The following is a 19,670-nucleotide window of genomic DNA, read 5'->3' on the forward strand; positions in this document are numbered from 1 at the left end:
ATCATTGACAAACTTCTACCAGGAGTGGGGATCGAACCCACGAGGACATATGTCCATTGGATCTTAAGTCCAACGCCTTAACCTCTCAGCCATCCTGGTGTAAAGAACACAAAATCAAGGGCCCAGTCAAAATGGAATAAGGAGCACACAGTCAGATTTTTTGGCTTTGATCCAGACAATATGTAAATGAAACTTGATTACATCCAAATCAAACGTTCTACCAGATGTAGATTTCGAACCAACAAGAACATTTTAATTTCGATCATGAGTCTAACGCCTTAAACACACTGCCATCCAGGTGTTTCTAAAAGATTAACAAGAGCTGAGTCAAAATGGAAGAACTTTTCATTGTCATTTCTTTCAGATTCGATCCACGCTAAATGTAAAAGAGTGAAAGGAGGGTTGATTACATCCAAAGTAAACTTTTTCCAGGAATGGGGTTGGTACCCACAAGAACATACTGTTCATTGGACTTTAATTCCAATGTCTAAACCACTCAGCCATCCTGGTGTAAATAGAGTACGATCAAGATCCCAGTGAAATTGGAATGAGGAGCACACAGTCAGTTTTTTTGGCTTTGAGCCAGACAATATCTAATCGAGACTTGTTGACATCCAAATCAAACTTAATACAAGAATGGGGTTTCGAAGCAAAAATAATAACAATTAAGTTGATAATGACTCTAACACCCTAACCACTCAGCCATCTTTTGTGTTTTTAAAGGATAAACACTTGCTGAGTCAAGTCGGAATATGGGAAACAACGTCAATTCTTTCAGCTTTGATCCAAACAAATTTCCAATGAGTGAAAGGTCAATTGATAACATCCAAATCAAAGACAAACTTCTACCAGAAATGGGGTTCGAACCCACGAGGACATATGACCACTAGATCTTGAGTCCAACGCCTTAACCTCTCGGCCATCCTGGTGTAAAGAACACAAAATCAAGAGCCCAGTCAAAATGAAATAAGGAGGACACAGTCAGGTCTTTTGGCTTTGATCCAGACAATATGTAAATGAAACTTGATTACATCCAAATCAAACGTTCTACCAGATGTAGGTCTCGAACCAACAAGAACATTTTCATTTCAATCATGAGTCTAACGCCTTAAACACACTGCCATCCAGGTGTTTCTAAAAGATTAACAAGAGCTGAGTCAAAATGGAAGAACTTTTCATTGTCATTTCTTTCAGATTTGATCCACGCTAAATGTAAATGAGTGAAAGGAGGGTTGATTACATCCAAAGTAAACTTTTTCCAGGAATGGGGTTGGTACCCACAAGAACATACTGTTCATTGGACTTTAATTCCAATGTCTAAACCACTCAGCCATCCTGGTGTAAATAGAGTACGATCAAGAGCCCAGTGAAATTGGAATGAGGAGCACACAGTCAGTTTTTTTGGCTTTGAGCCAGACAATATCTAAACGAGACTTGTTGACATCCAAATCAAACTTAATACAAGAATGGGGTTTCGAAGCAAGAAGAACAACAATTGAGTTGATAATGACTCTAACACCTTAACCACTCAGCCATCTTTTGTGTTTTTAAAGGATAAACACTTGCTGAGTCAAGTCGGAATATGGGAAACAAAGTCAATTCTTTCAGCTTTGATCCAAACAAATTTCCAATGAGTGAAAGGTCAATTGATAAAATCCAAATCAAAGACAAACTTCTACCAGGAGTGGGGTTCGAACCCACGAGGACATATGTCCATTGGATCTTAAGTCCAACGCCTTAACCTCTCAGCCATCCTGGTGTAAAGAACACAAAATCAAGGGCCCAGTCAAAATGGAATAAGGAGCACACAGTCAGATTTTTTGCCTTTGATCCAGACAATATGTAAATGAAACTTGACTACATCCAAATCAAACGTTCTACCAGATGTAGATTTCGAACCAACAAGAACATTTTAATTTCAATCATGAGTCTAACGCCTTAAACACACTGCCATCCAGGTGTTTCTAAAAGATTAACAAGAGCTGAGTCAAAATGGAAGAACTTTTCATTGTCATTTCTTTCAGATTCGATCCACGCTAAATGTAAATGAGTGAAAGGAGGGTTGATTACATCCAAAGTAAACTTTTTCCAGGAATGGGGTTGGTACCCACAAGAACATACTGTTCATTGGACTTTAATTCCAATGTCTAAACCACTCAGCCATCCTGGTGTAAATAGAGTACGATCAAGATCCCAGTGAAATTGGAATGAGGAGCACACAGTCAGTTTTTTTGGCATTGAGCCAGACAATATCTAAACGAGACTTGTTGACATCCAAATCAAACTTAATACAAGAATGGGGTTTCGAAGCAAAAAGAATAACAATTAAGTTGATAATGACTCTAACACCCTAACCACTCAGCCATTTTTTGTGTTTTTAGTGGATAAACACTTGCTGAGTCAAGTCGGAATATGGGAAACAACGTCAATTCTTTCAGCTTTGATCCAAACAAATTTCCAATGAGTGAAAGGTCAATTGATAACATCCAAATCAAAGACAAACTTCTACCAGAAATGGGGTTCAAACCCACGAGGACATATGACCACTAGATCTTGAGTCCAACACCTTAACTTCTCGGCCATCCTGGTGTAAAGAACACAAAATCAAGAGCCCAGTCAAAATGAAATAAGGAGGACACAGTCAGGTCTTTTGGCTTTGATCCAGACAATATGTAAATGAAACTTGATTACATCCAAATCAAACGTTCTACCAGATGTAGATTTCGAACCAACAAGAACATTTTAATTTCAATCATGAGTCTAACACCTTAAACACACTGCCATCCAGGTGTTTCTAAAAGATTAACAAGAGCTGAGTCAAAATGGAAGAACTTGTCATAGTCATTTCTTTCAGATTTGATCCACGCTAAATGTAAATGAGTGAAAGGAGGGTTGATTACATCTAAAGTAAACTTTTTCCAGGAATGGGGTTGGTACCCACAAGAACATACTGTTCATTGGACTTTAATTCCAATGTCTAAACCACTCAGCCATCCTGGTGTAAATAGAGTACGATCAAGAGCCCAGTGAAATTGGAATGAGGAGCACACAGTCAGTTTTTTTGGCTTTGAGCCAGACAATATCTAAACGAGACTTGTTGACATCCAAATCAAACTTAATACAAGAATGGGGTTTCGAAGCAAGAAGAACAACAATTGAGTTGATAATGACTCTAACACCTTAACCACTCAGCCATCTTTTGTGTTTTTAATTTATAAACACTTGCTGAGTCAAGTCGGAATATGGGAAACAAAGTGAATTCTTTCAGCTTTGATCCAAACAAATTTCCAATGAGTGGAAGGACAATTGACAAAATCCAAATCAAAGACAAACTTCTACCAGGAGTGGGGTTCGAACCCACGAGGACATATGTCCATTGGATCTTAAGTCCAACGCCTTAACCTCTCAGCCATCCTGGTGTAAAGAACACAAAATCAAGGGCCCAGTCAAAATGGAATAAGGAGCACACAGTCAGATTTTTTGGCTTTGATCCAGACAATATGTAAATGAAACTTGATTACATCCAAATCAAACGTTCTACCAGATGTAGATTTCGAACCAACAAGAACATTTTAATTTCGATCATGAGTCTAACGCCTTAAACACACTGCCATCCAGGTGTTTCTAAAAGATTAACAAGAGCTGAGTCAAAATGGAAGAACTTTTCATTGTCATTTCTTTCAGATTCGATCCACGCTAAATGTAAAAGAGTGAAAGGAGGGTTGATTACACCCAAAGTAAACTTTTTCCAGGAATGGGGTTGGTACCCACAAGAACATACTGTTCATTGGACTTTAATTCCAATGTCTAAACCACTCAGCCATCCTGGTGTAAATAGAGTACGATCAAGATCCCAGTGAAATTGGAATGAGGAGCACACAGTCAGTTTTTTTGGCTTTGAGCCAGACAATATCTAAACGAGACTTGTTGACATCCAAATCAAACTTAATACAAGAATGGGGTTTCGAAGCAAAAAGAATAACAATTAAGTTGATAATGACTCTAACACCCTAAACACTCAGCCATCTTTTGTGTTTTTAAAGGATAAACACTTGCTGAGTCAAGTCGGAATAAGGGGAACAAAGTCAATTCTTTCAGCTTTGATCCAAACAAATTTCCAATGAGTGAAAGGTCAATTGATAACATCCAAATCAAAGACAAACTTCTACCAGGAGTGGGGTTCGAACCCACGAGGACATATGTCCATTGGATCTTAAGTCCAACGCCTTAACCTCTCGGCCATCCTGGTGTAAAGAACACAAAATCAAGGGCCCAGTCAAAATGGAATAAGGAGCACACAGTCAGATTTTTTGGCTTTGATCCAGACAATATGTAAATGAAACTTGACTACATCCAAATCAAACGTTCTACCAGATGTAGATTTCGAACCAACAAGAACATTTTAATTTCAATCATGAGTCTAACGCCTTAAACACACTGCCATCCAGGTGTTTCTAAAAGATTAACAAGAGCTGAGTCAAAATGGAAGAACTTTTCATTGTCATTTCTTTCAGATTCGATCCACGCTAAATGTAAATGAGTGAAAGGAGGGTTGATTACATCCAAAGTAAACTTTTTCCAGGAATGGGGTTGGTACCCATGAGAACATACTGTTCATTGGATTTTTATTCCAATGTCTAAACCACTCAGCCATCCTGGTGTAAATAAAGTACGATCAAGATCCCAGTGAAATTGGAATGAGGAGCACACAGTCAGTTTTTTTGGCTTTGAGCCAGACAATATCTAAACGAGACTTGTTGACATCCAAATCAAACTTAATACAAGAATGGGGTTTCGAAGCAAGAAGAACAACAATTGAGTTGATAATGACTCTAACACCTTAACCACTCAGGCATCTTTTGTGTTTTTAGTGGATAAACACTTGCGGAGTCAAGTCGGAATATGGGAAACAACGTCAATTCTTTCAGCTTTGATCCAAACAAATTTCCAATGAGTGAAAGGTCAATTGATTACATCCAAATCAAAGACAAACTTCTACCAGAAATGGGGTTCGAACCCACGAGGACATATGTCCATTAGATCTTGAGTCCAACGCCTTAACCTCTCGGCCATCCTGGTGTAAAGAACACAAAATCAAGAGCCCAGTCAAAATGAAATAAGGAGGACACAGTCAGGTCTTTTGGCTTTGATCCAGACAATATGTAAATGAAACTTGATTACATCCAAATCAAACGTTCTACCAGATGTAGGTCTCGAACCAACAAGAACATTTTAATTTCAATCATGAGTCTAACACCTTAAACACACTGCCATCCAGGTGTTTCTAAAAGATTAACAAGAGCTGAGTCAAAATGGAAGAACTTTTCATTGTCATTTCTTTCAGATTCGATCCACGCTAAATGTAAATGAGTGAAAGGAGGGTTGATTACATCCAAAGTAAACTTTTTCCAGGAATGGGGTTGGTACCCACAAGAACATACTGTTCATTGGACTTTAATTCCAATGTCTAAACCACTCAGCCATCCTGGTGTAAATAGAGTACGATCAAGAGCCCAGTGAAATTGGAATGAGGAGCACACAGTCAGTTTTTTTGGCTTTGAGCCAGACAATATCTAAACGAGACTTGTTGACATCCAAATCAAACTTAATACAAGAATGGGGTTTCGAAGCAAGAAGAACAACAATTGAGTTGATAATGACTCTAACACCTTAACCACTCAGCCATCTTTTGTGTTTTTAAAGGATAAACACTTGCTGAGTCAAGTCGGAATATGGGAAACAAAGTCAATTCTTTCAGCTTTGATCCAAACAAATTTCCAATGAGTGAAAGGACAATTGACAACATCCAAATCAAAGACAAACTTCTACCAGGAGTGGGGTTCGAACCCACGAGGACATATGTCCATTGGATCTTAAGTCCAACGCCTTAACCTCTCGGCCATCCTGGTGTAAAGAACACAAAATCAAGGGCCCAGTCAAAATGGAATAAGGAGCACACAGTCAGATTTTTTGGCTTTGATCCAGACAATATGTAAATGAAACTTGATTACATCCAAATCAAACGTTCTACCAGATGTAGATTTCGAACCAACAAGAACATTTTAATTTCAATCATGAGTCTAACGCCTTTAACACACTGCCATCCAGGTGTTTCTAAAAGATTAACAAGAGCTGAGTCAAAATGGAAGAACTTGTCATTGTCATTTCTTTCAGATTCGATCCACGCTAAATGTAAATGAGTGAAAGGAGGGTTGATTACATCCAAAGTAAACTTTTTCCAGGAATGGGGTTGGTACCCACAAGAACATACTGTTCATTGGACTTTAATTCCAATGTCTAAACCACTCAGCCATCCTGGTGTAAATAGAGTACGATCAAGAGCCCAGTGAAATTGGAATGAGGAGCACACAGTCAGTTTTTTTGGCTTTGAGCCAGACAATATCTAAACGAGACTTGTTGACATCCAAATCAAACTTAATACAAGAATGGGGTTTCGAAGCAAAAAGAATAACAATTAAGTTGATAATGACTCTAACACCCTAACCACTCAGCCATCTTTTGTGTTTTTAAAGGATAAACACTTGCTGAGTCAAGTCGGAATATGGGAAACAACGTCAATTCTTTCAGCTTTGATCCAAACAAATTTCCAATGAGTGAAAGGTCAATTGATAACATCCAAATCAAAGACAAACTTCTACCAGGAGTGGGGTTCGAACCCACGAGGACATATGTCCATTAGATCTTGAGTCCAACGCCTTAACCTCTCGGCCATCCTGGTGTAAAGAACACAAAATCAAGGGCCCAGTCAAAATGAAATAAGGAGCACACAGTCAGATCTTTTGGCTTTGATCCAGACAATATGTAAATGAAACTTGATTACATCCAAATCAAACGTTCTACCAGATGAAGATTTCGAACCAACAAGAACATTTTAATTTCGATCATGAGTCTAACGCCTTTAACACACTGCCATCCACGTGTTTCTAAAAGATTAACAAGAGCTGATTCAAAATGGTAGATCTTGTCATAGTCATTTCTTTCAGATTTGATCCACACTAAATGTAAATGAGTGAAAGGAGGGCTGTTTACATCCAAAGTAAACTTTTTCCAGGAATGGGGTTGGTACCCACAAGAACATACTGTTCATTGAATTTTTATTCCAACGTCAAAACCACTCAGCCATCCTGGTGTAGATAAGATAGGATCAAGAGCCCAGTGAAATTGGAATGAGGAGCACACGGTCAGTTATTTTGGCTTTGAGCCAGACAATATCTAAATGAGACTTGTTGACATCCAAATCAAACTTAATACAATAATTGAATTTCGAAGCAAGACGAATATTAATTAAGTTGATTATGAGTCTAACACCTTAACCACTCAGGCATCTTTTGTGTTTTTAAAGGATAAACACTTGCTGAGTTGAGTCTGAATATGGGAAACAATGTCAATTCTTTCAGCTTTGATCCAAACAAATTTCCAATGAGTGAAAGGTCAATTGATAACATCCAAATCAAAGACAAACTTCTACCAGGAGTGGGGTTCGAACCCACGAGGACATATGTCCATTAGATCTTGAGTCCAACGCCTTAACCTCTCGGCCATCCTGGTGTAAAGAACACAAAATCAAGGGCCCAGTCAAAATGAAATAAGGAGCACACAGTCAGATTTTTTGGCTTTGATCCAGACAATATGTAAATGAAACTTGACTACATCCAAATCAAACGTTCTACCAGATGTAGATTTCGAACCAACAAGAACATTTTAATTTAGATCATGAGTCTAACGCCTTAAACACACTGCCATCCAGGTGTTTCTAAAAGATTAACAAGAGCTGAGTCAAAATGGAAGAACTTTTCATTGTCATTTCTTTCAGATTCGATCCACGCTAAATGTAAATGAGTGAAAGGAGGGTTGATTACATCCAAAGTAAACTTTTTCCAGGAATGGGGTTGGTACCCACAAGAACATACTGTTCATTGGATTTTTATTCCAATGTCAAAACCACTCAGCCATCCTGGTGTAAATAGAGTACGATCAAGATCCCAGTGAAATTGGAATGAGGAGCACACAGTCAGTTATTTTGGCTTTGAGCCAGACAATATCTAAACGAGACTTGTTGACATCCAAATCAAACTTAATACAAGAATGGGGTTTCGAAGCAAGAAGAATAACAATTAAGTTGATAATGACTCTAACACCTTAACCACTCAGCCATCTTTTGTGTTTTTAAAGGATAAACACTTGCTGAGTCAAGTCGGAATATGGGAAACAAAGTCAATTCTTTCAGCTTTGATCCAAACAAATTTCCAATGAGTGAAAGGACAATTGACAACATCCAAATCAAAGACAAACTTCTACCAGGAGTGGGGTTCGAACCCACGAGGACATATGTCCATTGGATCTTAAGTCCAACGCCTTAACCTCTCGGCCATCCTGGTGTAAAGAACACAAAATCAAGGGCCCAGTCAAAATGGAATAAGGAGCACACAGTCAGATTTTTTGGCTTTGATCCAGACAATATGTAAATGAAACTTGATTACATCCAAATCAAACGTTCTACCAGATGTAGATTTCGAACCAACAAGAACATTTTAATTTCGATCATGAGTCTAACGCCTTAAACACACTGCCATCCAGGTGTTTCTAAAAGATTAACAAGAGCTGAGTCAAAATGGAAGAACTTTTCATTGTCATTTCTTTCAGATTCGATCCACGCTAAATGTAAATGAGTGAAAGGAGGGTTGATTACATCCAAAGTAAACTTTTTCCAGGAATGGGGTTGGTACCCACAAGAACATACTGTTCATTGGACTTTAATTCCAATGTCTAAACCACTCAGCCATCCTGGTGTAAATAGAGTACGATCAAGAGCCCAGTGAAATTGGAATGAGGAGCACACAGTCAGTTTTTTTGGCTTTGAGCCAGACAATATCTAAACGAGACTTGTTGACATCCAAATCAAACTTAATACAAGAATTGGGTTTCGAAGCAAGACGAATAATAATTAAGTTGATAATGACTCTAACACCTTAACCACTCAGCCATCTTTTGTGTTTTTAAAGGATAAACACTTGCTGAGTCAAGTCGGAATATGGGAAACAAAGTCAATTCTTTCAGCTTTGATCCAAACAAATTTCCAATGAGTGAAAGGTCAATTGATAACATCCAAATCAAAGACAAACTTCTACCAGGAGTGGGGTTCGAATCCACGAGGACATATGTCCATTAGATCTTGAGTCCAACGCCTTAACCTCTCGGCCATCCTGGTGTAAAGAACTCAAAATCAAGAGCCCAGTCAAAATGAAATAAGGAGGACACAGTCAGGTCTTTTGGCTTTGATCCAGACAATATGTAAATGAAACTTGATTACATCCAAATCAAACGTTCTACCAGATGTAGATTTCGAACCAACAAGAACATTTTAATTTCGATCATGAGTCTAACGCCTTAAACACACTGCCATCCAGGTGTTTCTAAAAGATTAACAAGAGCTGAGTCAAAATGGAAGAACTTGTCATAGTCATTTCTTTCAGATTTGATCCACGCTAAATGTAAATGAGTGAAAGGAGGGTTGATTACATCCAAAGTAAACTTTTTCCAGGAATGGGGTTGGTACCCATGAGAACATACTGTTCATTGGATTTTTATTCCAATGTCAAAACCACTCAGCCATCCTGGTGTAAATAAAATACGATCAAGATCCCAGTGAAATTGGAATGAGGAGCACACAGTCAGTTATTTTGGCTTTGAGCCAGACAATATCTAAACGAGACTTGTTGACATCCAAATCAAACTTAATACAAGAATGGGGTTTCGAAGCAAGAAGAACAACAATTGAGTTGATAATGACTCTAACACCTTAACCACTCAGCCATCTTTTGTGTTTTTAAAGGATAAACACTTGCTGAGTCAAGTCGGAATATGGGAAACAAAGTCAATTCTTTCAGCTTTGATCCAAACAAATTTCCAATGAGTGGAAGGACAATTGACAAAATCCAAATCAAAGACAAACTTCTACCAGGAGTGGGGTTCGAACCCACGAGGACATATGTCCATTGGATCTTAAGTCCAACGCCTTAACCTCTCGGCCATCCTGGTGTAAAGAACACAAAATCAAGGGCCCAGTCAAAATGGAATAAGGAGCACACAGTCAGATTTTTTGCCTTTGATCCAGACAATATGTAAATGAAACTTGATTACATCCAAATCAAACGTTCTACCAGATGTAGATTTCGAACCAACAAGAACATTTTAATTTCGATCATGAGTCTAACGCCTTAAACACACTGCCATCCAGGTGTTTCTAAAAGATTAACAAGAGCTGAGTCAAAATGGAAGAACTTGTCGTTGTCATTTCTTTCAGATTCGATCCACGCTAAATGTAAATGAGTGAAAGGAGGGTTGATTACATCCAAAGTAAACTTTTTCCAGGAATGGGGTTGGTACCCACAAGAACATACTGTTCATTGGACTTTAATTCCAATGTCTAAACCACTCAGCCATCCTGGTGTAAATAGAGTACGATCAAGAGCCCAGTGAAATTGGAATGAGGAGCACACAGTCAGTTTTTTTGGCTTTGAGCCAGACAATATCTAAACGAGACTTGTTGACATCCAAATCAAACTTAATACAAGAATGGGGTTTCGAAGCAAAAATAATAACAATTAAGTTGATAATGACTCTAACACCTTAACCACTCAGCCATCTTTTGTGTTTTTAAAGGATAAACACTTGCTGAGTCAAGTCGGAATATGGGAAACAAAGTCAATTCTTTCAGCTTTGATCCAAACAAATTTCCAATGAGTGAAAGGTCAATTGATAACATCCAAATCAAAGACAAACTTCTACCAGGAGTGGGGTTCGAACCCACGAGGACATATGTCCATTAGATCTTAAGTCCAACGCCTTAACCTCTCGGCCATCCTGGTGTAAAGATCACAACATCAAGGGCCCAGTCAAAATGGAATAAGGAGCACACAGTCAGATTTTTTGGCTTTGATCCAGACAATATGTAAATGAAACTTGATTACATCCAAATCAAACGTTCTACCAGATGTAGATTTCGAACCAACAAGAACATTTTAATTTCAATCATGAGTCTAACGCCTTAAACACACTGCCATCCAGGTGTTTCTAAAAGATTAACAAGAGCTGAGTCAAAATGGAAGAACTTGTCATAGTCATTTCTTTCAGATTTGATCCACGCTAAATGTAAATGAGTGAAAGGAGGGTTGATTACATCCAAAGTAAACTTTTTCCAGGAATGGGGTTGGTACCCACAAGAACATACTGTTCATTGGACTTTTATTCCAATGTCTAAACCACTCAGCCATCCTGGTGTAAATAGAGTACGATCAAGAGCCCAGTGAAATTGGAATGAGGAGCACACAGTCAGTTATTTTGGCTTTGAGCCAGACAATATCTAAACGAGACTTGTTGACATCCAAATCAAACTTAATACAAGAATGGGGTTTCGAAGCAAGAAGAATAACAATTAAGTTGATAATGACTCTAACACCTTAACCACTCAGCCATCTTTTGTGTTTTTAAAGGATAAACACTTGCTGAGTCAAGTCGGAATATGGGAAACAAAGTCAATTCTTTCAGCTTTGATCCAAACAAATTTCCAATGAGTGAAAGGACAATTGACAACATCCAAATCAAAGACAAACTTCTACCAGGAGTGGGGTTCGAACCCACGAGGACATATGTCCATTAGATCTTAAGTCCAACGCCTTAACCTCTCGGCCATCCTGGTGTAAAGAACACAAAATCAAGGGCCCAGTCAAAATGGAATAAGGAGCACACAGTCAGATTTTTTGCCTTTGATCCAGACAATATGTAAATGAAACTTGATTACATCCAAATCAAACGTTCTACCAGATGTAGATTTCGAACCAACAAGAACATTTTAATTTCAATCATGAGTCTAACGCCTTTAACACACTGCCATCCAGGTGTTTCTAAAAGATTAACAAGAGCTGAGTCAAAATGGAAGAACTTGTCATAATCAATTCTTTCAGATTTGATCCACGCTAAATGTAAATGAGTGAAAGGAGGGTTGATTACATCTAAAGTAAACTTTTTCCAGGAATGGGGTTGGTACCCATGAGAACATACTGTTCATTGGACTTTAATTCCAATGTCTAAACCACTCAGCCATCCTGGTGTAAATAGAGTACGATCAAGAGCCCAGTGAAATTGGAATGAGGAGCACACAGTCAGTTTTTTTGGCTTTGAGCCAGACAATATCTAAACGAGACTTGTTGACATCCAAATCAAACTTAATACAAGAATGGGGTTTCGAAGCAAGAAGAATAACAATTAAGTTGATAATGACTCTAACACCTTAACCACTCAGCCATCTTTTGTGTTTTTAAAGGATAAACACTTGCTGAGTCAAGTCGGAATATGGGAAACAAAGTCAATTCTTTCAGCTTTGATCCAAACAAATTTCCAATGAGTGAAAGGACAATTGACAAAATCCAAATCAAAGACAAACTTCTACCAGGAGTGGGGTTCGAACCCACGAGGACATATGTCCATTGGATCTTAAGTCCAACGCCTTAACCTCTCGGCCATCCTGGTGTAAAGAACACAAAATCAAGGGCCCAGTCAAAATGGAATAAGGAGCACACAGTCAGATTTTTGGGCTTTGATCCAGACAATATGTAAATGAAACTTGATTACATCCAAATCAAACGTTCTACCAGATGTAGATTTCGAACCAACAAGAACATTTTAATTTCGATCATGAGTCTAACGCCATCCAGGTGTTTCTAAAAGATTAACAAGAGCTGAGTCAAAATGGAAGAACTTTTCATTGTCATTTCTTTCAGATTCGATCCACGCTAAATGTAAAAGAGTGAAAGGAGGGTTGATTACATCTAAAGTAAACTTTTTCCAGGAATGGGGTTGGTACCCACAAGAACATACTGTTCATTGGACTTTAATTCCAATGTCTAAACCACTCAGCCATCCTGGTGTAAATAGAGTACGATCAAGAGCCCAGTGAAATTGGAATGAGGAGCACACAGTCAGTTTTTTTGGCTTTGAGCCAGACAATATCTAAACGAGACTTGTTGACATCCAAATCAAACTTAATACAAGAATGGGGTTTCGAAGCAAGAAGAACAACAATTGAGTTGATAATGACTCTAACACCTTAACCACTCAGCCATCTTTTGTGTTTTTAAAGGATAAACACTTGCTGAGTCAAGTCGGAATATGGGAAACAAAGTCAATTCTTTCAGCTTTGATCCAAACAAATTTCCAATGAGTGAAAGGTCAATTGATAACATCCAAATCAAAGACAAACTTCTACCAGGAGTGGGGTTCGAACCCACGAGGACATATGTCCATTAGATCTTGAGTCCAACGCCTTAACCTCTCGGCCATCCTGGTGTAAAGAACACAAAATCAAGGGCCCAGTCAAAATGGAATAAGGAGCACACAGTCAGATCTTTTGGCTTTGATCCAGACAATATGTAAATGAAACTTGATTACATCCAAATCAAACGTTCTACCAGATGTAGATTTCTTACCAACAAGAACATTTTTATTTCGATCATGATTCTAATGCCTTTAACACACTGCCATCCAGGTGTTTCTAAAAGATTAACAAGAGCTGAGTCAAAATGGAAGAACTTTTCATTGTCATTTCTTTCAGATTTGATCCACGCTAAATGTAAATGAGTGAAAGGAGGGTTGATTACATCTAAAGTAAACTTTTTCCAGGAATGGGGTTGGTACCCATGAGAACATACTGTTCATTTGATTTTTATTCCAACGTCAAAACCACTCAGCCATCCTGGTGTAAATAAAATACGATCAAGATCCCAGTGAAATTGGAATGAGGAGCACACAGTCAGTTATTTTGGCTTTGAGCCAGACAATATCTAAACGAGACTTGTTGACATCCAAATCAAACTTAATACAAGAATGGGGTTTCGAAGCAAGAAGAACATCAATTGAGTTGATAATGACTCTAACACCTTAACCACTCAGCCATCTTTTGTGTTTTTAAAGGATAAACACTTGCTGAGTCAAGTCGGAATATGGGAAACAAAGTCAATTCTTTCAGCTTTGATCCAAACAAATTTCCAATGAGTGAAAGGACAATTGACAACATCCAAATCAAAGACAAACTTCTACCAGGAGTGGGGTTCGAACCCACGAGGACATATGTCCATTAGATCTTAAGTCCAACGCCTTAACCTCTCGGCCATCCTGTTGTAAAGAACACAAAATCAAGGGCCCAGTCAAAATGGAATAAGGAGCACACAGTCAGATTTTTTGGCTTTGATCCAGACAATATGTAAATGAAACTTGATTACATCCAAATCAAACGTTCTACCAGATGTAGATTTCGAACCAACAAGAACATTTTAATTTCGATCATGAGTCTAACGCCTTAAACACACTGCCATCCAGGTGTTTCTAAAAGATTAACAAGAGCTGAGTCAAAATGGAAGAACTTGTCATTGTCATTTCTTTCAGATTTGATCCACGCTAAATGTAAATGAGTGAAAGGAGGGTTGATTACATCCAAAGTAAACTTTTTCCAGGAATGGGGTTGGTACCCACAAGAACATACTGTTCATTGGACTTTAATTCCAATGTCTAAACCACTCAGCCATCCTGGTGTAAATAGAGTACGATCAAGAGCCCAGTGAAATTGGAATGAGGAGCACACAGTCAGTTTTTTTGGCTTTGAGCCAGACAATATCTAAACGAGACTTGTTGACATCCAAATCAAACTTAATACAAGAATTGGGTTTCGAAGCAAGACGAATAATAATTAAGTTGATTATGACTCTAACACCTTAACCACTCAGGCATCTTTTGTGTTTTTAAAGGATAAACACTTGCTGAGTCAAGTCGGAATATGGGAAACAAAGTCAATTCTTTCAGCTTTGATCCAAACAAATTTCCAATGAGTGAAAGGTCAATTGATAACATCCAAATCAAAGACAAACTTCTACCAGGAGTGGGGATCGAACCCACGAGGACATATGTCCATTAGATCTTGAGTCCAACGCCTTAACCTCTCGGCCATCCTGGTGTAAAGAGCACAAAATCAAGGGCCCAGTCAAAATGGAATAAGGAGCACACAGTCAGATCTTTTGGCTTTGATCCAGACAATATGTAAATAAAACTTGACTACATCCAAATCAAACGTTCTACCAGATGTAGGTCTCGAACCAACAAGAACATTTTCATTTCAATCATGAGTCTAACGCCTTAAACACACTGCCATCCAGGTGTTTCTAAAAGATTAACAAGAGCTGAGTCAAAATGGAAGAACTTTTCATTGTCATTTCTTTCAGATTTGATCCACGCTAAATGTAAATGAGTGAAAGGAGGGTTGATTACATCCAAAGTAAACTTTTTCCAGGAATGGGGTTGGTACCCACAAGAACATACTGTTCATTGGACTTTAATTCCAATGTCTAAACCACTCAGCCATCCTGGTGTAAATAGAGTACGATCAAGATCCCAGTGAAATTGGAATGAGGAGCACACAGTCAGTTATTTTGGCTTTGAGCCAGACAATATCTAAACGAGACTTGTTGACATCCAAATCAAACTTAATACAAGAATGGGGTTTCGAAGCAAAAAGAATAACAATTAAGTTGATAATGACTCTAACACCCTAACCACTCAGCCATCTTTTGTGTTTTTAACGGATAAACACTTGCTGAGTCAAGTCGGAATATGGGAAACAAAGTCAATTCTTTCAGCTTTGATCCAAACAAATTTCCAATGAGTGAAAGGTCAATTGACAACATCCAAATCAAAGACAAACTTCTACCAGAAGTGGGGTTCGAACCCACGAGGACATATGTCCATTAGATCTTAAGTCCAACACCTTAACCTCTCGGCCATCCTGGTGTAAAGAACACAAAATCAAGGGCCCAGTCAAAATGGAATAAGGAGCACACAGTCAGATCTTTTGGCTTTGATCCAGACAATATGTAAATGAAACTTGATTACATCCAAATCAAACGTTCTACCAGATGTAGATTTCGAACCAACAAGAACATTTTAATTTCAATCATGAGTCTAACACCTTTAACACACTGCCATCCAGGTGTTTCTAAAAGATTAACAAGAGCTGAGTCAAAATGGAAGAACTTGTCATAGTCATTTCTTTCAGATTTGATCCACGCTAAATGTAAATGAGTGAAAGGAGGGTTGATTACATCCAAAGTAAACTTTTTCCAGGAATGGGGTTGGTACCCACAAGAACATACTGTTCATTGGACTTTTATTCCAATGTCTAAACCACTCAGCCATCCTGGTGTAAATAGAGTACGATCAAGAGCCCAGTGAAATTGGAATGAGGAGCACACAGTCAGTTTTTTTGGCTTTGAGCCAGACAATATCTAAACGAGACTTGTTGACATCCAAATCAAACTTAATACAAGAATTGGGTTTCGAAGCAAGAAGAATAACAATTAAGTTGATAATGACTCTAACACCTTAACCACTCAGCCATCTTTTGTGTTTTTAAAGGATAAACACTTGCTGAGTCAAGTCGGAATATGGGAAACAAAGTCAATTCTTTCAGCTTTGATCCAAACAAATTTCCAATGAGTGAAAGGTCAATTGATAACATCCAAATCAAAGACGAACTTCTACCAGGAGTGGGGATCGAACCCACGAGGACATATGTCCATTAGATCTTGAGTCCAACGCCTTAACCTCTCGGCCATCCTGGTGTAAAGAACACAAAATCAAGGGCCCAGTCAAAATGGAATAAGGAGCACACAGTCAGATTTTTTGGCTTTGATCCAGACAATATGTAAATGAAACTTGATTACATCCAAATCAAACGTTCTACCAGATGTAGATTTCGAACCAACAAGAACATTTTAATTTCAATCATGAGTCTAACGCCTTAAACACACTGCCATCCAGGTGTTTCTAAAAGATTAACAAGAGCTGAGTCAAAATGGAAGAACTTGTCATAATCAATTCTTTCAGATTTGATCCACGCTAAATGTAAATGAGTGAAAGGAGGGTTGATTACATCCAAAGTAAACTTTTTCCAGGAATGGGGTTGGTACCCACAAGAACATACTGTTCATTGGACTTTAATTCCAATGTCTAAACCACTCAGCCATCCTGGTGTAAATAGAGTACGATCAAGATCCCAGTGAAATTGGAATGAGGAGCACACAGTCAGTTTTTTTGGCTTTGAGCCAGACAATATCTAAACGAGACTTGTTGACATCCAAATCAAACTTAATACAAGAATAGGGTTTCGAAGCAAGAAGAAGAACAATTAAGTTGATAATGACTCTAACACCCTAAACGCTCAGCCATCTTTTGTGTTTTTAAAGGATAAACACTTGCTGAGTCAAGTCGGAATATGGGAAACAAAGTCAATTCTTTCAGCTTTGATCCAAACAAATTTCCAATGAGTGAAAGGTCAATTGATAACATCCAAATCAAAGACAAACTTCTACCAGAAATGGGGTTCGAACCCACGAGGACATATGTCCATCGGATCTTAAGTCCAACGCCTTAACCTCTCGGCCATCCTGGTGTAAAGAACACAAAATCAAGGGCCCAGTCAAAATGAAATAAGGAGCACACAGTCAGATCTTTTGGCTTTGATCCAGACAATATGTAAATGAAACTTGATTACATCCAAATCAAACGTTCTACCAGATGTAGATTTCGAACCAACAAGAACATTTTAATTTCGATCATGAGTCTAACGCCTTAAACACACTGCCATCCAGGTGTTTCTAAAAGATTAACAAGAGCTGAGTCAAAATGGAAGAACTTGTCATAGTCATTTCTTTCAGATTTGATCCCCGCTAAATGTAAATGAGTGAAAGGAGGGTTGATTACATCTAAAGTAAACTTTTTCCAGGAATGGGGTTGGTACCCATGAGAACATACTGTTCATTGGATTTTTATTCCAACGTCAAAACCACTCAGCCATCCTGGTGTAAATAGAGTACGATCAAGAGCCCAGTGAAATTGGAATGAGGAGCACACAGTCAGTTTTTTTGGCTTTGAGCCAGACAATATCTAAACGAGACTTGTTGACATCCAAATCAAACTTAATACAAGAATAGGGTTTCGAAGCAAGAAGAACAACAATTGAGTTGATAATGACTCTAACACCTTAACCACTCAGCCATCTTTTGTGTTTTTAAAGGATAAACACTTGCTGAGTCAAGTCGGAATATGGGAAACAAAGTCAATTCTTTCAGCTTTGATCCAAACAAATTTCCAATGAGTGAAAGGTCAATTGATAACATCCAAATCAAAGACAAACTTCTACCAGGAGTGGGGTTCGAATCCACGAGGACATATGTCCATTAGATCTTGAGTCCAACGCCTTAACCTCTCGGCCATCCTGGTGTAAAGGACACAAAATCAAGGGCCCAGTCAAAATGGAATAAGGAGCACACAGTCAGGTCTTTTGGCTTTGATCCAGACAATATGTAAATAAAACTTGACTACATCCAAATCAAACGTTCTACCAGATGTAGGTCTCGAACCAACAAGAACATTTTAATTTCAATCATGAGTCTAACACCTTTAACACACTGCCATGCAGGTGTTTCTAAAAGATTAACAAGAGCTGAGTCAAAATGGAAGAACTTGTCATAATCAATTCTTTCAGATTTGATCCACGCTAAATGTAAATGAGTGAAAGGAGGGTTGATTACATCTAAAGTAAACTTTTTCCAGGAATGGGGTTGGTACCCACGAGAACATACTGTTCATTGGACTTTAATTCCAATGTCTAAACCACTCAGCCATCCTGGTGTAGATAAGATACGATCAAGATCCCAGTGAAATTGGAATGAGGAGCACACAGTCAGTTATTTTGGCTTTGAGCCAGACAATATCTAAACGAGACTTGTTGACATCCAAATCAAACTTAATACAAGAATGGGGTTTCGAAGCAAAAAGAATAACAATTAAGTTGATAATGACTCTAACACCTTAACCACTCAGCCATCTTTTGTGTTTTTAAAGGATAAACACTTGCTGAGTCAAGTCGGAATATGGGAAACAACGTCAATTCTTTCAGCTTTGATCCAAACAAATTTCCAATGAGTGAAAGGTCAATTGATAACATCCAAATCAAAGACAAACTTCTACCAGGAGTGGGGTTCGAACCCACGAGGACATATGTCCATTAGATCTTGAGTCCAACGCCTTAACCTCTCGGCCATCCTGGTGTAAAGAACCCAAAATCAAGAGCCCAGTCAAAATGAAATAAGGAGGACACAGTCAGGTCTTTTGGCTTTGATCCAGACAATATGTAAATAAAACTTGATTACATCCAAATCAAACGTTCTACCAGATGTAGGTCTCGAACCAACAAGAACATTTTAATTTCAATCATGAGTCTAACACCTTTAACACACTGCCATGCAGGTGTTTCTAAAAGATTAACAAGAGCTGAGTCAAAATGGAAGAACTTGTCATAATCAATTCTTTCAGATTTGATCCACGCTAAATGTAAATGAGTGAAAGGAGGGTTGATTACATCTAAAGTAAACTTTTTCCAGGAATGGGTTGGTACCCATGAGAACATAATGTTCATTGGATTTTTATTCCAATGTCTAAACCACTCAGCCATCCTGGTGTAGATAAGATACGATCAAGAGCCCAGTGAAATTGGAATGAGGAGCACACAGTCAGTTATTTTGGCTTTGAGCCAGACAATATCT

At 38.3% G+C, this 19,670-nt stretch overlaps 23 non-coding genes across 23 annotated transcripts; all 23 read right to left on the reverse strand.

The window, feature by feature from the left end:
* Nucleotides 1–16: 16 nt before the first annotated feature.
* Nucleotides 17–99, reverse strand: trnal-uaa (transfer RNA leucine (anticodon UAA)). The gene has a single exon. It is a non-coding gene; the product is annotated as a tRNA-Leu (tRNA).
* Nucleotides 100–846: 747 nt separating this feature from the next.
* On the reverse strand, nt 847–929 carry trnal-caa (transfer RNA leucine (anticodon CAA)). Its single transcript has one exon. It is a non-coding gene; the product is annotated as a tRNA-Leu (tRNA).
* Nucleotides 930–1,676: 747 nt separating this feature from the next.
* Nucleotides 1,677–1,759, reverse strand: trnal-uaa (transfer RNA leucine (anticodon UAA)). Its single transcript has one exon. It is a non-coding gene; the product is annotated as a tRNA-Leu (tRNA).
* Nucleotides 1,760–3,336: 1,577 nt separating this feature from the next.
* trnal-uaa (transfer RNA leucine (anticodon UAA)) lies at nt 3,337–3,419 on the reverse strand. The gene has a single exon. It is a non-coding gene; the product is annotated as a tRNA-Leu (tRNA).
* A 747-nt stretch (nt 3,420–4,166) lies between these two features.
* Nucleotides 4,167–4,249, reverse strand: trnal-uaa (transfer RNA leucine (anticodon UAA)). Its single transcript has one exon. It is a non-coding gene; the product is annotated as a tRNA-Leu (tRNA).
* A 747-nt stretch (nt 4,250–4,996) lies between these two features.
* On the reverse strand, nt 4,997–5,079 carry trnal-caa (transfer RNA leucine (anticodon CAA)). Its single transcript has one exon. It is a non-coding gene; the product is annotated as a tRNA-Leu (tRNA).
* Nucleotides 5,080–5,826: 747 nt separating this feature from the next.
* Nucleotides 5,827–5,909, reverse strand: trnal-uaa (transfer RNA leucine (anticodon UAA)). Its single transcript has one exon. It is a non-coding gene; the product is annotated as a tRNA-Leu (tRNA).
* A 747-nt stretch (nt 5,910–6,656) lies between these two features.
* On the reverse strand, nt 6,657–6,739 carry trnal-caa (transfer RNA leucine (anticodon CAA)). The gene has a single exon. It is a non-coding gene; the product is annotated as a tRNA-Leu (tRNA).
* A 747-nt stretch (nt 6,740–7,486) lies between these two features.
* On the reverse strand, nt 7,487–7,569 carry trnal-caa (transfer RNA leucine (anticodon CAA)). The gene has a single exon. It is a non-coding gene; the product is annotated as a tRNA-Leu (tRNA).
* Nucleotides 7,570–8,316: 747 nt separating this feature from the next.
* trnal-uaa (transfer RNA leucine (anticodon UAA)) lies at nt 8,317–8,399 on the reverse strand. The gene has a single exon. It is a non-coding gene; the product is annotated as a tRNA-Leu (tRNA).
* A 747-nt stretch (nt 8,400–9,146) lies between these two features.
* trnal-caa (transfer RNA leucine (anticodon CAA)) lies at nt 9,147–9,229 on the reverse strand. The gene has a single exon. It is a non-coding gene; the product is annotated as a tRNA-Leu (tRNA).
* Nucleotides 9,230–9,976: 747 nt separating this feature from the next.
* trnal-uaa (transfer RNA leucine (anticodon UAA)) lies at nt 9,977–10,059 on the reverse strand. The gene has a single exon. It is a non-coding gene; the product is annotated as a tRNA-Leu (tRNA).
* Nucleotides 10,060–10,806: 747 nt separating this feature from the next.
* trnal-uaa (transfer RNA leucine (anticodon UAA)) lies at nt 10,807–10,889 on the reverse strand. The gene has a single exon. It is a non-coding gene; the product is annotated as a tRNA-Leu (tRNA).
* Nucleotides 10,890–11,636: 747 nt separating this feature from the next.
* On the reverse strand, nt 11,637–11,719 carry trnal-uaa (transfer RNA leucine (anticodon UAA)). Its single transcript has one exon. It is a non-coding gene; the product is annotated as a tRNA-Leu (tRNA).
* Nucleotides 11,720–12,466: 747 nt separating this feature from the next.
* Nucleotides 12,467–12,549, reverse strand: trnal-uaa (transfer RNA leucine (anticodon UAA)). The gene has a single exon. It is a non-coding gene; the product is annotated as a tRNA-Leu (tRNA).
* Nucleotides 12,550–13,282: 733 nt separating this feature from the next.
* Nucleotides 13,283–13,365, reverse strand: trnal-caa (transfer RNA leucine (anticodon CAA)). The gene has a single exon. It is a non-coding gene; the product is annotated as a tRNA-Leu (tRNA).
* Nucleotides 13,366–14,112: 747 nt separating this feature from the next.
* Nucleotides 14,113–14,195, reverse strand: trnal-uaa (transfer RNA leucine (anticodon UAA)). The gene has a single exon. It is a non-coding gene; the product is annotated as a tRNA-Leu (tRNA).
* Nucleotides 14,196–14,942: 747 nt separating this feature from the next.
* trnal-caa (transfer RNA leucine (anticodon CAA)) lies at nt 14,943–15,025 on the reverse strand. The gene has a single exon. It is a non-coding gene; the product is annotated as a tRNA-Leu (tRNA).
* A 747-nt stretch (nt 15,026–15,772) lies between these two features.
* On the reverse strand, nt 15,773–15,855 carry trnal-uaa (transfer RNA leucine (anticodon UAA)). Its single transcript has one exon. It is a non-coding gene; the product is annotated as a tRNA-Leu (tRNA).
* Nucleotides 15,856–16,602: 747 nt separating this feature from the next.
* Nucleotides 16,603–16,685, reverse strand: trnal-caa (transfer RNA leucine (anticodon CAA)). The gene has a single exon. It is a non-coding gene; the product is annotated as a tRNA-Leu (tRNA).
* Nucleotides 16,686–17,432: 747 nt separating this feature from the next.
* Nucleotides 17,433–17,515, reverse strand: trnal-uaa (transfer RNA leucine (anticodon UAA)). Its single transcript has one exon. It is a non-coding gene; the product is annotated as a tRNA-Leu (tRNA).
* Nucleotides 17,516–18,262: 747 nt separating this feature from the next.
* Nucleotides 18,263–18,345, reverse strand: trnal-caa (transfer RNA leucine (anticodon CAA)). The gene has a single exon. It is a non-coding gene; the product is annotated as a tRNA-Leu (tRNA).
* A 747-nt stretch (nt 18,346–19,092) lies between these two features.
* Nucleotides 19,093–19,175, reverse strand: trnal-caa (transfer RNA leucine (anticodon CAA)). The gene has a single exon. It is a non-coding gene; the product is annotated as a tRNA-Leu (tRNA).
* Nucleotides 19,176–19,670: the final 495 nt, after the last annotated feature.

Source organism: Salmo salar, chromosome ssa27 (assembly GCF_905237065.1).
Source record: "Salmo salar chromosome ssa27, Ssal_v3.1, whole genome shotgun sequence".
Lineage (NCBI taxonomy): Eukaryota > Metazoa > Chordata > Actinopteri > Salmoniformes > Salmonidae > Salmo > Salmo salar.